The following is a 15188-nucleotide window of genomic DNA, read 5'->3' as shown; positions in this document are numbered from 1 at the left end:
TGAACATTCAAATAAATTATGAAGGACTTATGAAGATGCTATACATCTCCAAAGAAAGATTAAAATATGGAAACATGTGTTATATGGTTCTCTCTCTCTCTCTTTCTCTCTCTCTCTCTCTCTCTCTCTCTCTCTCTCTATATATATATATATATATATATGTATGTATGTATGTCAAATGTTAGCTTTTCTAATGCAGGATTGAAAGGATGAGTAGAAGACACTTCAGAACTCAAAATGTAACAAAAATAAATTAAGTACTTCTTTCTTTTGGTTTTGTTTTAAAGCATATACTGTATGCAAGGTATTGTGCTCAAAGCAGGGAATACAAGGAGATATGGAATATTAGTCCTGCTCTCAAGAGCTTCCATTCTAATTAGAGAGGACAATTATATAAATCACTGAAACAAGATAAAAGGAAAAGTGAAAAGTATTGTGGAGAAGTCTAGGTAAAAGACTAAGATATTTAAGGAAGGAAAGATGACTTTCACCAAAGGGATTACTGAGTAGTAGAGAGTAGATCAAGGATGGTTTAACAGAGAAGAAAATATTTGAGTGGAGCCTTTAAAAAATGGAAGTACATACATAAACCAAAATAAATGAAGTGAGTTTATTCCAGGCAGAGGAGATAATAAGAGTACAGGTATAAGGTGCATGGCAATTTGAGAATAGGAGATAGGTAAGGCTAGTTTGTTTAGAATGGAATATTCTTAAAGGAGAGTAATGTGAGATAAGAAATCACATAGAGCCAGATTATAGTGGAATTTAAAAGCCATTTATTGTCTCCTTTTCTCATTGGAATATGAAGGGATTGCACTCTAAGATATTATCCATCACTTGCATTTTTCGATTTTTGGATAAATTATATTAGAGACAACTATGAGAATGTTTAAATTTTTTTTTGAGGGGGAAGAAATGAAATAGATCCAAAAGAAAAAAAAAGAGAAATATGACATCAAATGCTTGTCTAGAAATTTTGTCAATTCCTGATCCAACATCTGCATGCTGTTTTTGCTTCTTCCCATGCTATTTTACAGAATGCTGGATCAGGAGAAGACAGATAGTTCAACTGCTAAACCAGGGCTTCTGAAAACCAAACACTGTTGGCAGATGGACTTGTTCCATGAAATGCCAGGAAAGCTTCGGGAGTCCATAAAATAACAACAAATCAAAGAAATAAACAAGAACAAGTCTGTAATCTTCATGAAATTGGGAGGGAGGAAAGAGGGGAAGAGGAAGAAAGAGTGCTTCTGATGGACTTGCTCCTACTGTTTTCTTTGTAGCTGCTTCCAGAGCTCAGCCCATCTGTTCCTTGTTGTAGGTTGTTAAGTGAAATGTGTTGCCAATACAAATAGCTCCACTTGATGTTTGTTTGCATAAATTGTTTTGAAAGCTTCATGACGAATTTTAAGGATTACTTGCAGTGGTAGGGAACTCGACATAGGAGGAAATATAAATTCGAGGATGCCAGTTGGAATCTATTAATTCATTTGGATTTAATGGTGAAAGAGAACATCGTTTGCCTAGGTGAGGAAAAGCAATTCCATTTTGGGTCCACAAAGTTTTTGGGTTAGGGTGACAATGTGTTAACGGGAGCCTAGGCACAGAAAAGCCAAGGGACTGCTAATGGGAGGTCATTCCAGTCCCACCCCCATTTCCTTCCAGCAAATTGTATTGGTTAACAAACTGAACTCCAACTCACAGAATGGATTTCAGAGGGAAGTCAGACTTCAAGAGGGCAACAGCCAGTCTCAGACCTGGGCTCGGAAAGAAAGTTTGAGTTCTACACTTTGTAGGAAGCCCCCTTCCCCAAAAAGGAAAAAAAGGAAGATAAGAAGCCCAGAGAAATATAGGAAAGATATGGAAAGAACATATTACACATAATTGCAAGCAGTCTTGTGATACAAGGTTCCAGACTGAATTCTGATTTCCCCAGGATACACCATGGCATTTGTGGGTTGGGTAACTCCCAAGCCCTGGGGATGATCCCATGGTTTTGCTCCAACACTGATGTGTGTGTGTGAGAGAGAGAGAGAGAGAGAGAGAGAGGAGAGAGAGAGAGAGAGAGAGAGAGAGAGAGAGAGAGAGAGAGAGAGAGAGAGAGAGAGAGAGAGAGAGAGAGAGAGAGAGAAGGAGTGGGGGAGAGAGAAGAGGGAGAGAGAGGGGGAGAGAGAGAGAGTGTATGTATGAGATTGTGAGTGTCAAGTCTGGCTGAGCCCAGAAAGTCCGATTAAACATGAAATGAAATTCAATTTGTCATCTACATAGATTCTCGATTTCAAGTGACTGAGGGGGAGCAGAGTATTGCTATCTTCTTGTCTTCCATCATCTGAATCTATACATTAAGGAACCCCTCTCAATGCTCATCATTGCTTAGCAGCAAAGAGATTCGGGTTTTAAATGAACTGACCTGACTGCTTTCATCTTCAGGTAATATAGCCCCACTTTATAATTCAGACCAGGAGCTTAGAGATTTAGAGAGAGGTCCAGGGCTCAGCTTCATTGTGCCAGTTAAGGCATTTATACTGATGACAGTTAAATTGTTGGAGCCTCTGCTATTCATTTACATCACAGACATGAAGGTCCTCTGACGACCTATAGCAAATGTAAGCCAGATGGACCTGAGCATAGCAATTGTGCATTTTATTTCATTTCAAACACATCTTCTGACTTTCAACTCAAACCTTCTGTCTGTCTTGTCATGCTACCCTGTATAATGATATTTTATTGCATGATTTCACCAAACCTTGAGTTTCTCAGTTGTCCTAAGCTAATGGACTGGATCTGTACCCATTTGCTAAAACAAGATCTTTTTTAGTAGGTAGCAAAGTTATTCCACATAAATCAAGGCTTCAGATAAAATATTAGGTTTCCATCACTAATAACAACAAAAGAGCACCTTCAGTTTTATTTGATTAGTCCATTCTCCAAGGCATATTTAAAATTTGCTTTTATTATATGGAGAATTGTGTTTAGTTATTTTCTATGTTATATATTATTATTCCTAAGTCCTTTAAATTTAATTCACCAGAATATGTTAATGACCAGGTTATTTCATGACAGGACTAGGATAACTCTCTCCATTTACATACTCATTTGATTTGGTGAATGAGATACCTAGGGACTATATTTCATATTAAAATGCTTACTTTCTATTATAGACTTGAAGCTGGAAGGGATTTTTGAAGTTTCAGACTATAGACTAAATTCCTCATTTCACATATGGAGAAACTGAGGTCCAAAGAAATTTAGTGATTTGCCCAAGATCACACAGTAAATAACAAAAATGAAATATGATCTTAGTTCCCTTCATTTCAAACTTAATGCTCCTTCAACTGCCTTAAGTTGTTTCTTAAGAGATGATCTTTAAAATCATGTGACATAAATGTTGTATTTTAGTATCTGAAGTTGCAAAGAGACAGAAGAAAAAAGAGGGAAAGGAAGGGCATTTTGAATTTTTTGAAAGGGGAATGTTTAGGTGTTTTTTTCAAATCAAGCAGATAATTTTTTTCCTGACAATTTGCAAAAATTGAGACTCGAAGTTTGTTTTTTTAACCACTTGTTGGAGTGGTTTACTCTATATTCTGAAATCACTTCACATAAATTAGTTTTATTTCTCCTCATTACTTCTCTCCAGTAGAATTTAAGGTCCCCAAGGATAGAGGTTTTTTTTTTCCCTTTTCGTCTTTGTATCTTCAGAGCCTAGCATTGGAACAATTAAGAGATTTGCTGAGAGATTGGGGAAGGAGAGGTGAGGGGAAAGGAAAGGGGAAGGCAGTGGAAGAAGGGAGGAGGAGGAGGAGAGAGAGAGAAGGAGAGAAGGAGAGAGACAGAGAGAGACTAGGTAAGTCATTAGATTTCCCTTAGATTTGATTTCCCATATGCAAAATGTAGCTGAAGATAGCATTTGCCCTATTGATCAGAGAAATGCAAATTAAGACAACTCTGAGATATCACTACACTCCTGTCAGATTGGCTAAGATGACAGGAAAAAACAATGATGAATGTTGGAGGGGATGCGGGAAAACGGGGACATTGATGCATTGTTGGTGGAGTTGTGAACGAATCCAGCCATTCTGGAGAGCGATCTGGAATTATGCCCAAAAAGTTATCAAACTGTGCATACCCTTTGATCCAGCAGTGTTTCTATTGGCTTATACCCAAAGAGATACTAAAAAAGGGAAGGGGACCTGTATGTGCCAAAATGTTTGTAGCAGCCCTGTTTGTAGTGGCTAGAAACTGGAAAATGAATGGATGCCCAACAATTGGAGAATGGCTGGGTAAATTGTGGTATATGAATGTTATGGAATATTATTGCTCTGTAAGGAATGACCAGCAGGATGAATACAGAGAGGCTTGGAGAGACCTACATGGACTGATGCTAAGTGAGATGAGCAGAACCAGGAGATCATTATACACTTCGACAACGATATTGTATGAGGATGTATTCTGATGGAAGTGGATTTCTCTGACAAAGAGACTTAACTGAGTTTCATTGGAGAAATGATGGACAGAAACAGCTACACCCAAAGAAGGAATACTGGGAAATGAATGTGAACTATTTGCATTTATGATTTTCTTCCCGAGTTATTTTTACCTTCTGAATCCAACTCTCCCTGTGCAACAAGAGAACTGTTTGGTTCTGCAAATATGTATTGTATCTAGGATATACTGCAACATGTTTAGCATATATAGGACTGCCTGCCATCCTGGGGGGGGGAGGAGGGAGGGAGGGAGAGAGAGAAGGAGAGAAGGAGAGAGAGAGAGAGAGGAGGGGGGGAAGAGAGAGAGAGAGAGAAGGAGAGAAGGAGAGAGAGAGAGGAGAGAGAGGAAAGAGAAAGAGGAGAGAGGGGGAGGAAGAGAGAGAGACAGAGAGAGACTAGGTAAGTCATTAGATTTCCCTTAGATTTGATTTCCCATATGCAAAATGTAGCTGAAGATAGCATTTGCCCTATTGATCAGAGAAATGCAAATTAAGACAACTCTGAGATATCACTACACTCCTGTCAGATTGGCTAAGATGACAGGAAAAAACAATGATGAATGTTGGAGGGGATGCGGGAAAACGGGGACATTGATGCATTGTTGGTGGAGTTGTGAACGAATCCAGCCATTCTGGAGAGCGATCTGGAATTATGCCCAAAAAGTTATCAAACTGTGCATACCCTTTGATCCAGCAGTGTTTCTATTGGCTTATACCCAAAGAGATACTAAAAAAGGGAAGGGGACCTGTATGTGCCAAAATGTTTGTAGCAGCCCTGTTTGTAGTGGCTAGAAACTGGAAAATGAATGGATGCCCAACAATTGGAGAATGGCTGGGTAAATTGTGGTATATGAATGTTATGGAATATTATTGCTCTGTAAGGAATGACCAGCAGGATGAATACAGAGAGGCTTGGAGAGACCTACATGGACTGATGCTAAGTGAGATGAGCAGAACCAGGAGATCATTATACACTTCGACAACGATATTGTATGAGGATGTATTCTGATGGAAGTGGATTTCTCTGACAAAGAGACTTAACTGAGTTTCATTGGAGAAATGATGGACAGAAACAGCTACACCCAAAGAAGGAATACTGGGAAATGAATGTGAACTATTTGCATTTATGATTTTCTTCCCGAGTTATTTTTACCTTCTGAATCCAACTCTCCCTGTGCAACAAGAGAACTGTTTGGTTCTGCAAATATGTATTGTATCTAGGATATACTGCAACATGTTTAGCATATATAGGACTGCCTGCCATCCTGGGGGGGGGGGAGGAGGGAGGGAGGGAGAGAGAGAAGGAGAGAAGGAGAGAGACAGAGAGAGACTAGGTAAGTCATTAGATTTCCCTTAGATTTGATTTCCCATATGCAAAATGTAGCTGAAGATAGCATTTGCCCTATTGATCAGAGAAATGCAAATTAAGACAACTCTGAGATATCACTACACTCCTGTCAGATTGGCTAAGATGACAGGAAAAAACAATGATGAATGTTGGAGGGGATGCGGGAAAACGGGGACATTGATGCATTGTTGGTGGAGTTGTGAACGAATCCAGCCATTCTGGAGAGCGATCTGGAATTATGCCCAAAAAGTTATCAAACTGTGCATACCCTTTGATCCAGCAGTGTTTCTATTGGCTTATACCCAAAGAGATACTAAAAAAGGGAAGGGGACCTGTATGTGCCAAAATGTTTGTAGCAGCCCTGTTTGTAGTGGCTAGAAACTGGAAAATGAATGGATGCCCAACAATTGGAGAATGGCTGGGTAAATTGTGGTATATGAATGTTATGGAATATTATTGCTCTGTAAGGAATGACCAGCAGGATGAATACAGAGAGGCTTGGAGAGACCTACATGGACTGATGCTAAGTGAGATGAGCAGAACCTGATTGGAATGTACTCTTTGTATCCCTTTTCAGAAACAACCATTTCTTGGAGATGGAGATATTTCATGACACTGAACTTTAGAACATTAGCTGTACTCAAGAAATCTTATTCTTTTTTTTTTTTTTAACAAACAAACAAAAAGAAGAAGAGATAGATTTGATTTTTTACTTTTTCTATGGTGGTGGTGGTGGTGTTTATGTGTATGTCTCTGTAAAGAGTAATATTGTCCCTTATTATTTTTAATTTAGTTAAAGTAGTAAGCCACCAGATTTCATAGTATCATAGACATAGAACTAAAAGGGATCTTAGAGGACATTCGGTCCAACTCCTTTATATTTGAGGAAACTATAGTCTATAGTAATTAACTAACCTGACCAAGATCATGCAGGTAAGAAAAGGCATAGTAGGGATTTGAATCCAAATTTTATAGTGTAGCATTTGTAGTCAAGAAGAACTCAGTTTAAATGTTTTCTTTTGCGTGTGTGTGTGTGTGTGTGTGTGTGTGTGTGTGTGTGTGAGAGAGAGAGAGAGAGAGAGAGAGAGAGAGAGAGAGAGAGAGAGAGAGAGGAGAGAGAGAGAGAGAGAGAAGGAGAGAAGGAGAGAGACAGAGAGAGACAGAGAGAGAGAGAGAGAGAGAGAGAGAGAAGGAGAGAAAGGAGAGAGAGAGAGGGAGAGAAAAAGAGGGAGGCAGGAGAGGAGGGAAAGAGAAAGAGGAGAGAGGGGGAGGAAGAGAGAGAGAGAGAGGAGAGAGAGGAAAGAGAGAGAGGAGGGGGGGAAGAGAGAGAGACAGAGAGACAGAGAGACAGAGAGAGACTAGGTAAGTCATTAGATTTCCCTTAGATTTGATTTCCCATATGCAAAATGTAGCTGAAGATAGCATTTGCCCTATTGATCAGAGAAATGCAAATTAAGACAACTCTGAGATATCACTACACTCCTGTCAGATTGGCTAAGATGACAGGAAAAAACAATGATGAATGTTGGAGGGGATGCGGGAAAACGGGGACATTGATGCATTGTTGGTGGAGTTGTGAACGAATCCAGCCATTCTGGAGAGCGATCTGGAATTATGCCCAAAAAGTTATCAAACTGTGCATACCCTTTGATCCAGCAGTGTTTCTATTGGCTTATACCCCAAAGAGATACTAAAAAAGGGAAGGGGACCTGTATGTGCCAAAATGTTTGTAGCAGCCCTGTTTGTAGTGGCTAGAAACTGGAAAATGAATGGATGCCCAACAATTGGAGAATGGCTGGGTAAATTGTGGTATATGAATGTTATGGAATATTATTGCTCTGTAAGGAATGACCAGCAGGATGAATACAGAGAGGCTTGGAGAGACCTACATGGACTGATGCTAAGTGAGATGAGCAGAACCAGGAGATCATTATACACTTCGACAACGATATTGTATGAGGATGTATTCTGATGGAAGTGGATTTCTCTGACAAAGAGACTTAACTGAGTTTCATTGGAGAAATGATGGACAGAAACAGCTACACCCAAAGAAGGAATACTGGGAAATGAATGTGAACTATTTGCATTTATGATTTTCTTCCCGAGTTATTTTTACCTTCTGAATCCAACTCTCCCTGTGCAACAAGAGAACTGTTTGGTTCTGCAAATATGTATTGTATCTAGGATATACTGCAACATGTTTAGCATATATAGGACTGCCTGCCATCCTGGGGGGGGGGGAGGAGGGAGGGAGGGGAAAAAACGAAACATAAGTGATTGCAAGGGATAATGTCGTGTAGAAATTATCCTGGCATGGATTCTGTTAATGCGAAGTTATTATTAAATAAAATAAAATTTAAAAAAAAACAAAAAAAAAAAAAAAAAAAAAAAAAAAATAAAGCTTTACCTGGCTTCTGTCTGATTAAAAAAAAAAAAAAAAAAAAAAAAAAAAAAAAAAAAAAAAAGATAGCATTTGCCTCAGAGAGTTAGTGTGAAGATCACATGAGATAACATATGTAAAGTGATTTGTAAACCATAAAGCATTATATAAATTGTCATCTATAGTTATAATATATGCCATAATAAAAATATTATATTTAATAATTCAATGATGTAATTATTTTATTAGTAATAAATAATAATGTTCAATTAAATGGTGCTTCCAACACACATACACCCACAATCTGTGGGAAAGAATTGTATTGGTCTCATTAATGGAAAGATGAATGATCTTCTAACTTAGCAATATCTTAATAAAAGAAAATTTTAGTTTCATTAAAATAATTGACTTAACTATAAATGACATGAAAAATATTCAGATTTCTTTATCCACACAGTTCCAAACATGAGGCTACATGAATACTCCCAAATGAACTCGAGTCCATTATTTTAGTCAAATGTTTGGCATGGCATATACACATGTTTGTATGTATACACACATATATATGTATCTATACGTATGCAAAAGACACATATACATGCAAACAAGTTCTTGGACAAAGTTACTGAAAAGGCAGAAGAGATAAATTAACCTTTTGATTAAAGCTTGGCTTTAATTGGCTTGGGGGAGGGGGGAATTGTTCTCTGTTATGTGAGTTGTATTTGAGTTTTACATGCAAAACAATCTCAAGGTAGTTGTAATTTTCTACCTATAAATAAGCAAACATCTGCAGATCAGCAGTGGACTAGGGGCCACAGCCATCAACTCACACTCTGGTTAACAGACTCAACCACAGGATGTCACTGTTCCACTGATGTGCACCAGGGAGAGCATTTATCTGGCTGTAAAAAAAGGCCCTTAGTTCTTAAGGAAAACAGTTGGAAAATGACAGCTTTGTGACCAACCAGCCTTAATTATAATGCAAACCTTGTCAAAAAGATTGTTTACAGTAGAAGACATTTTACATGACAAACTCTTATGGGGCAGAAAGGGTTGGGTCTTGTTTCCAAAAAAACAAATGAGCATTTTTCACTCATCTCTCCCCAAGTTGTGATATTTTGATAGGATGTGGGGTTGTGTGGTGTGGTGTGTATGTCAGATCTTTTTTTGGTTGAGGGGGTGGTGATGGTGGTAGTGGAGGGAGTTGGGTAATGACAGCTTTTCCAACAGCTATGAAAAAAATGTTTTTTCAAATGAGCAAAGGCATGAATGTGTCATCCAGTGATTGATTGCTCGCTGTGCTTCAGCTTTTGATAATTAAGTTCTACTCCTTTCAGGCAAAGGCTATTCTGCCAAATTCAAAATACCCTGGAAAATGTAAAATTAGAACCTTATGAGAGAAAGATTAAAAGAACTAAATATATGTGTGTATGTAGTTTGACTAAGTGGTGAATGGGGGGGAGGAGTTTGTATGAGTGGGTGACTTGATAACCATTTAGAAATCTGTGACAGGCATAAATAGGCAAGGAAAAGGAGAATTATTTATATACTTAGAGGAGGTAGAATTAGAAGCAATTAGATGACCTTAAGAAGAGGAAAATTTAAGCCAGATATGAAGCAATACTTACTAAGAGTGGTGACTATTGGACAGAGCACATTCTTGAAAAGGAAGTGGTGAATCTGCAACCTTGAGACATTTTAAAATTAGCCAACTTGAAGCACTGACCATACTGTATATTAATAGGAAAATTATCCCCTACCCCTGTATTTGTCCTATTTTACCCTAGTGATATTTTAGGTTTTCTTGCAGCTATAATGTCTGTGAGTCTATGGTTCTTAATATCATTGTCTTTCCTTCCCCTTCTACCCTTCACCTAAATTCGGGAAAATAGAAATACTATAAATAAATATGGGTTGAATCCAGCTGCTTAAAGTCAGAGCACCGATGTTAGAGAGATATGCTATGAATTTAGATTGTGTTATTATGCTAAAGCAATCAAGTGTGACCCAAAACTGAACATCTTGTTCACTTATATGTTTTCCTTGAATGACAGAACTAGGAGACATCTTAATTTAGTCCCTCATTTTTCACATGGAGAAACTGAGGCCTGTGGGGAAAGTGCCTGGACAAAGTTAACCAATGACTTCATAGAAGAGTTCAACCCAGAAGCCATGTCTTTTGATTTCCATTTCAGTGCTTTCACTACTATAGCAGACTGCATGCATCCTGGCTATTTCCATTCGTGTTAGCACTGGCTATACAATGTAGTATGGCCTATCATCAGCTAGTCCTAATGTATCACCATGACAGACCACAAGACCACTACGGAGATTTCTGCTTGATTTGCTTGAAGAGAAAACTGCAAAAGATACTTTAAAAGCAAATTCTCTTCCACTCATCTAATGCACTAAGTAAAAAGAAAAAATATGGTAGCGTCATTACAAACTTGGCAGGGACAGAAGCATGAGCCTGATAGCTAATACCAAGAGGGACCTGTTTTTCACAAATAGTTTCTATCCTGTGGTCTACTACAGTTTATTTGATCTCACTGTGAATCAGAATCTTATCTGCTCTAGTAATTTATCTCTTTGGAAGGAGAGAGCAAGAGTAAAGACAGATTCAACTGATAAATACACTATTTTATAGTGTACAATTAGTCTCAGTTAAATGCTGCAGCCCACTAAGGGAGCCTGCCTTTCCATGGTGAAATGGATATTTCAGAGCCCCCTCAGTCAACATACCTTTCCCTAGATCTCTAGAGAAGCACTTAAGTGGCCCAATGGGAGCTTTTCTAAATGGGTGCAGTGTCTATAAGAGCTAAGAGCACTAAAATAGAAGTCAGGAGACCAGTTGGCTCTATTTCCAAAGGTCTTCTAGGACAGCTCCTGGGTCATTCTTCCTCCAGGAATCTCTGTTCTTCAGTTCCCTTTATTTCCAAGTGCATTTTTTTTTCTGATTTATTTTTCTCCTTACTTTATCTGATCCAGGATAAAAAGTGGTCTTGGGAGTGAGTATGCTCTATCTGGGCAGAAGGGTTACCCTGACCCAGGGTGAAAGGAGAGTTAGATAGCTCAGCTCTGTTTTCTGTCAGAGCTTCCTTTGCACAAAAACTCCTTAGCTGACTTGGTGGGAATCCAGTGATAAAAACTGGGAACTTGTGCCTCACTTGTAGAAAGGAAAACAAGTAAGAGGAAAATACTGCTTCCTGCTACTCTTCAGTGAGTCGATAAGCTTAATTGGCTGGGTCTGCCTGCTGGACATTGATTGTACCTCCTAATAAAAGTGCTATTGATTGGCAGTTTATTCAACAGGAGCTCACATGGGCTATAGTTCCTGCTAATGTTATTACTCCATCTACCTTTTCCGTTGCCTAGCTCTTTAGTATTATAAATTGGGTCAAATGCCAGGAATGGCTTCAGTTCTCTTGGACTTCAGTACAATGTTCTGACCTTCCCAGGACATGGTATATCATCCATCTGAGTAGAAGAGATTCTTTAATAGGAATCAGGAAGAAGCTGAGTTACTAAGTTATTGTTAAAAGGCGCAATCATTACAGTGGGGACAATTTTATGCTTTAATTGGGCCTCAAAAATCAACTACACTGGCATTCCTTAATACCTGCTTAATATAGCTATGATGGCCCAGTAGTGGTGTCAGATTGATGAAGTTGCTAGCCTGAGCTGACAGTGTCCCAAGTAGGAGTTGACAGCATATACCAACAAGAAGACCACTGTAAAGAAATCTGGAGTGAAAAAAGGAGAGCACAGAGAATGTATTAAAGACAAAAAAAAAAAATAGCTAGTGATTTTTATGAGAGTAAGCTATTAACTTTAAATACTTTTTAGTATTCTTCCTCTTTGATTTGTAGTCATCCCAGAATCCATTTCTGTTTAGTTGGCCTAGGATGCTTATGTAGGGATGATTTGCTTATCTTACTTTGTTTGGGAGCTGGGTGTTATCTGAAACTGTCATTTTAATGGTGTTGGAAAATCCCAGTAGAGAAACTCCTACCTATTTTGTGGTTGCTGAGTTATTTCACTCCCATCTGACTCTTTGTAACCCCATTTGGGGTTTTCTTGGCAAAGATACTAGCTGGAGTGATTTGCCATTCTCTTCTGCAGTTCCTTCTACAGGTGAGGAAACTGAGGCAAACAAAATTAAGTGACTTGCCCAGGATCATACAGCTAGTATCTGAAGCCATGTTTGAACTCAGGTCTTCCTGACTCATACTCTATTCACTATGCCACCGGTAGTGTAGCAATCATTCTGAAACTTACCTGCTTAAAGAGCTGCCTGGGAATCCTTAGACATTTGGTGATTTGCCTCAGTTCTCCCAACAAATATATGTCAGGGGTGAGACTTGAACCCTTCTTCACTCCCAAGTCAGCTCTCTATCCATTCTGACAAGCTATCTCTCATCCTATATTTGATATAGTGAATTTTTAACTTAAACTATAATGTCACCTACTATATGATTTTAGTTGATTCTAGTAATGTAGGTTTCTGCAATTCAGAACTGGAAGGGTCTTAGTTCATGCTTCTCATTTTGCCAGTGAAGAAAGTAAGCCCAAAAGAAATATTTTATCCAAAGTCCACAATAAAGCAGAAGCAAGAATTAAAACTCTAAACCCATTGCTTTTCTCATAGTATATCACATTAAGGTAGGGCATTAAAGGCAGATTAGTGCCCACTGGAAAAAGGAGCAACTTGAGTTGTAGAGGTGAAGTGTGTTGTCTAAGGTCACATGGCTGGTTAGTGGAGGAACTCCCAATACAATCCATATTTCTGGATTCCTAGGCCTGTATTCTTTTCCTTGGAGCATAGTGCAGTCTTTGAGATCTATCACAAGTTCTTGGGATCTTTGTATATCCTATTGCCATATCCTCTCAAAAAGAGGGGTAAGGAAAACAATTATCAGGAAGTGTCGAGGAAGTGATAGTGTGACAGATGGTGAATTGGGGAGAGATACTAAGAGGACATCCAAATGAGTCTGTTTACTTCTGGATTATAGTGACAGGACAGTAAGAAAAAGCAGGTTCTAGATATCTTGGTTGATGCTACCTCAGAAAAATACAGGAAAAACACATCCATTGCTATCTAAGCAATGATTTTCTAAGAGGAAATGATGTAGCAAACATGTTCTTCCATTTCCCCTTTGTGTGAGATGGTTTGTCCCCAAAATATGGAATCATTCACTTAGAACTGGAAGGGACTTGAGAATTTGTCTAGTCTAACTCCATCCCCATTTTACACACATGGAAATTAAGGCATAGGGAGGTTAAGTGACTTGCCCAAAGTAATATAAATAGTAAATAATAAATGCAGATTTTTGAACCCAGGTCCTCCAATTTCTAACCCAATACTTTCCACTATGCCAAGATTTTCTCTCTCTGTCTCAATCTCTCTGTCTCTCCTTCCATTTTCTCCTTTCTTTCCTTCCTGTCTCTGTCTCTCTTTCTCTTTATGTCTCTCACTTTCTGGCTGTGTATATGTCTCTGTCTCTCTGTCTCTATCTCTGTGTGTCCATCTGTCTCTCTCTGAAATTAAAACTATATTTTGTGTTGTGTATGTTTAAACATTTAGAGTTTAGTCCTACTGACTAGGTCTCCAGGTCAAATATGTTTTCCTAAGGAACACATTCACAGGAAATTCTGATGGGATAAGTGATTAGAACTAGCTTAGTGATATCCAGAAGGATACAACCTTTAGTTTGGATGGGGTAAAAAGGTCCTTTGTGAAGAAAAGAAACAAAATTTTTTGGTCTCCATACTGGGGAGAATACTAAATAACAAAGCCAAAAATCATCACCATTTTCTTACTTAATTCCTTTAATAAGGAATAAATATAAATAAGGAACAGTTTAATTCCAGCTTGCACTGGCCTTGTATGCCAGGGTATATGCATATTATTATTTCCATTTTACATATGAGGAAGCTAAAGTCCAGAGAGACAAAGGATTTAAAGATAGAAGGAACCATTGAGAATACTTAGTTCAACCTTCTTTTTTTACAGAATAGAAAACTGAGGTTCAGAAAGGTTTAATGACTGGTCACAGGAAATAATCAGCATAATTGATTTTTTTCAGTCTGACTCCTTGGACTCCAATTCCAGTATCTTTTCCACAATTTATATTTTCCATACCATCTTGGTTCATTTCCTCTATAGTCTTCTTCCCATTGCAATTGTTCCTGGGTTCCTGGAAGTCAAGGAATTCAGGTAGTTGTCAATAAAAACTCCAAGTTTCAAAGCGAGAGATAGACTTCCATTTTGAAGGATAATTTGACCCTTTGCCCAGACCAGACTCTCATAATTGTCAGTAGTCTCAAAGTTGAATGGTTTGGTATGAACCAACCCATTAAAAGTCCCAAGGGCAATGTGGGGTGTGCCCTTTTAGCCATGACCTCTTCCAAACTGAAAGGTGAGAAGTAAAAGAATGCCACTGTCCAAAGTGGAGGAGGTTGAATCCAGAGACAGAGTTGAGCTTCAGCTTATGATTTCAGACAAGTAAGGAAGGATTCCCTCCACCTAAAAGCCTTGTGACCTGCTTCCTCATTTGATAAATTGCTCTATCAGAGAAGAGAGAGAGAAAAGGCTTTAAAGATAAATATGCCCCTGGGAGAGACCAAGCTTTGACTGAAACTCATTCACATTGAGCTATAAATGACTGATATTAAATCCTGCTATAGTGAATGGGGGGAGGCCAAAAAAAAAAAAAAAAGAAAAAGAAAAAGAAAAAGTAGAAGGACGTACAAGGCACCTAAAGGAAGAGGATGGCAATTTTCATCAAGATGGGGGTAGGGAAGAATTTTACTTATTTCACAACTTTGCTGAGGGGCAACCTCACTGAAGCTGATAATAAATTTTCCTTATATGTAATGAGATGAGTTCCAGGCTTAGATTTTGGATTGGAAAGCCATTGATAGCAAAATGGAAAGAAATTCTTCTAAAATATCAGGCAAATAACTACTTCCTACTT

This window comes from Antechinus flavipes, chromosome 2 (genome assembly GCF_016432865.1).
Source record: "Antechinus flavipes isolate AdamAnt ecotype Samford, QLD, Australia chromosome 2, AdamAnt_v2, whole genome shotgun sequence".
NCBI lineage: Eukaryota > Metazoa > Chordata > Mammalia > Dasyuromorphia > Dasyuridae > Antechinus > Antechinus flavipes.
Note: the sequence above shows the minus strand (reverse complement) of the source record.